A 3633-nucleotide genomic window follows, 5' to 3' on the forward strand; every position below is an offset into this window, starting at 1 on the left:
ATCCATGCAGCTCCTATCTCTTTGAATGGAGAAACATCAAATTCTCCAAAGCTGTTTGCCAAGCTTTCGATTAAATTTCATATTTGAAATCACCAATGAATTCTGACAGCAACTGTCTCATAATTTTTTCCCCAAACGCTCGAATCATGACAAAAAAAGCTAATCAAGGATCAAGCTAATGCGCATGCGCAGACCTAAATGCGAGTCCCTTGTGCCTCATTTCGGAGGCGCGCGTCTGACTGTTTCTATAGAAACCAGTGCTTCTAACGGCCGCTGCAGTGACGCGATGACTGTACCAGTCGGCGATTGGCTCTTATTTTGAAGGCGGGACTTATTCCGCCATATTGCGCGTTTCGCTCTGTCTCTATTAAAATATCATCATGGACCAATGGTAGTACAAAGGTGTTTTGCAGCTGAAACTAACTTTTCCTGAGAGCCTTTTCCCAAAACGAACTTCGTTTTCGCCTGATTTTGTTGGAAATCACATCACATCAGTTCGTTCTTCGATTTCATTTGAAGTATATCGGGCCTTAACCTTCAAATGTTTATGGTCTGTAAGATTTTTATAATGTGTTATAAAGCCTCATCAAGGCTGCATTTATTTGATCAAATATGCAATAACTAATTTAAATTATTGTAATTTAAAATAACTTCTCTATCTGAATATATTTTTAAATGTAATTTAAATGTAATCATTACTCCAGTCTTCAGTGTCTCATAATCATTCAGAAATCATTCTAATGCTGATTTGCTGGTGCTGCTTAATATTATATTACCGTGATGCATTTTTTTCATGATTCTCTGATGAATCGAAAGTTCAAAAGAACAGCATTTATTTAAAATTTTGTCACTTTTGATTAATTTAATGCATCCTTGTTGAATATACAGTAGTGGTACTATGTATTTGTATATGCATCAAAATCTCATAACTCCTCTTTACCATACAACAAAAAGAAAATGTTTACTGACTGTCAAATTTAACAATTTTGATTTGTTTTGATTGTTAGATCATAATGAGAACCCAGTGTCCCCTCACATGTTCAACAATACCTTTACTACTAGAAAAAACACATCTTGCACTATATCTTGCATAGTACCGAAGTTCTTTAAAAGTGATTTTTCGTCTACCCTCATGTCTCATTCATGCCTTAGAAAAGAAACGTGCCAGGACTACAACTGATGCTCCTCACAGGAAAAAAAAAATAGATTCATGGCACCTCTGCATATACGTGCACAAATACTGGATTGGAAAGACAAAAGAGTCGAGGAGGTTGAAGGAGAAATATGAAGAACATAACCCAAGGAGGTGAGTGTGTGTGAAAGTAGATAAGTCAGTTTGTTGATTTGAAGGAAAGAAGGGAGAGAGTGAAAAGGTGCAACTGAGTGAATTAAAACAAGCGATTTGATTGGGCGAGAGCTTGAATGCCTGTGAATGTGACTGAAAGCTTTGAACAGACAAGACAAAAAAATGCTTTGAATTTCAAGCAGCATTGATGGAGAGCTCAGCTGGAATCCAGATGATTATATGAAGAAAAATTGTGAGTGAGAGAGAAAAAAAGTGTCACGCTCAAGTGTGGCTTGACCCAAATTGTTGCTTTTCAAGACACACACACGGATACACTGTGTGTGTACCCTAATAAGTGTTGGTGAGAGCTGGTACAATACAATGGCAATGTGAGTGATGGCCTCCTCTCACTAATTACTAAACACTGGCGAGAATCCAGGCCTCTCCTGTGTTCCGGCTTTAATGTGTGTGGTTTGCACGCACTCAGAATCATGGCTCTAACTTGCTGTCAGAGCGAGTGACAGCTAATGAATTCAAATCCAGCCCTTTTTCAGTCTTTCTGTTCTGGAACCCTTCGTATCTGTCGAACACATTCGCTTCCTGCTGCAGATCCTGATCCGGCTGCATTGTGCGCACAAAGGGTTCCTGTCAGTTAGCAAATTGTTTCTTCTGTGCGTATACATGTTGTGTGGCTGAACCCTGCCGGCATTCGTTGTAAGCTAGTAGCTAAGCTACATTCAGTAATGGCTCAAAATGGATGTGGGCTGTTGGAAAGATGTGTGAAATGTTATGTAAGCTTCTAACTTTCACATTATGCCTCTGTCCACCCACCAGCCCATCACTCAGAGCAGGCTAACTCAATCACACCTGGGAAACAGGGCCATATGGGACCTCTCCATATCACACACACACATATTGGGTTTTCACGTTTTATGGGGACATTTCATAGACATAATGATTTTTATACTGTACAAACTGTTCAGTCTATCCCCTAACCCTAAACCTATCCATCATAGAAAACATTCTGCATTTTTACATTTTCAAAAAACATCACTTAATATGATTTAGAAGCTGTTTTCCTCATGGGGACCAAAAAAATGTCAATTTCTGTCATATAAGAAAAAATTCATACTTTTGTAAATTAAATAATTGTGACATTAAGTCATTATGAGATAAAAAGTAAAAAAAATAAGATGCTAGGTCATAAACACACTTTCAGGACTTTCAGAAATACACCTGGTCAGGCTCAGGGACTTAATTAATTATAGCTTGATTAATTAAACAGGATAAAAGTTAGCCACATAGTTATGTCAATGTGAAATTCCTTCTGTAACAATTTTATCAGACAAACTAAACTAAAAGCAACTAGTAATTTTCACATCAAAAATTATATCACTTCTGGAGGACTTCTGGAGTTGTTACATACTAACAGGATGGTGTGAAATTAAGGACACACAAAAAAATAAACTGAATGAATGAATAAATGAATGAAATTCACCCTTGAATTGGGATATTGTATAAATTACATTTACATTTTCACCTTTTATTTTATTAGTTGTGACTGGTGTCACTTGTTTTATTTGTGATAACGCAATGAAACATGGCAAATTGTGTGGACATATTTCTTTGGCTGTCATACAAAGAAATTATGAACATGCAAAAACAAGAGAAAACCAACAAAACATACTACTGATTATGTAGTAGTCATGGTATGTTAAAACCCTTTTTTTCCAAATAACTGTGTAAGATAAATAACCAAGTTTAGTGTTTTGTTTTTTCTTCACATTTAAAATAATTAAAACATATTAAATATTTTCTTCATATTTTGATAATTTAATCGAACTTGTAGGATCATAAAAAACAAATATCCCCTCCGGACATCACTTTTGGCCATTTTTTTATATATTTTCTTTATTCAGCTAATTCAGTGGTTCCCAAACTGGGGTACGCGTACCTTAAAGGTACAATTTGTAAGATATTCGCAGTAAAATATCCAAAAACCACTAGGCTAGTGTTATATATTTTGTCCAGCTGATTACTAACAATATCTCTAATGTTTTCAACTACTTGTAAATCATGAGAAAATTCCCATTCTAAACAGTGACACGGGGCAGTGCAGTCGCTTGTCAATTACGTCAGTTACCCTTTGTTACCGCCTTTACTGACGTAGAAACCACATGACAACAGTGTCGTGGACAAATGCGGAAGTAGTGTCTAGCGTCCAGCAAACCACTAGCTTGCTTCAAGCAGTTCCTTATTTACTTCTTGCACGTTTTATGGTAGATTGTGTTACTTATTTATGGAACATAATTACTGTTTACCATCTGCCGCTGGTTCTGTCGACAAGG

The sequence above is a fragment of the Megalobrama amblycephala genome, linkage group LG22 (genome assembly GCF_018812025.1).
Source record: "Megalobrama amblycephala isolate DHTTF-2021 linkage group LG22, ASM1881202v1, whole genome shotgun sequence".
Classification (NCBI taxonomy): domain Eukaryota; kingdom Metazoa; phylum Chordata; class Actinopteri; order Cypriniformes; family Xenocyprididae; genus Megalobrama; species Megalobrama amblycephala.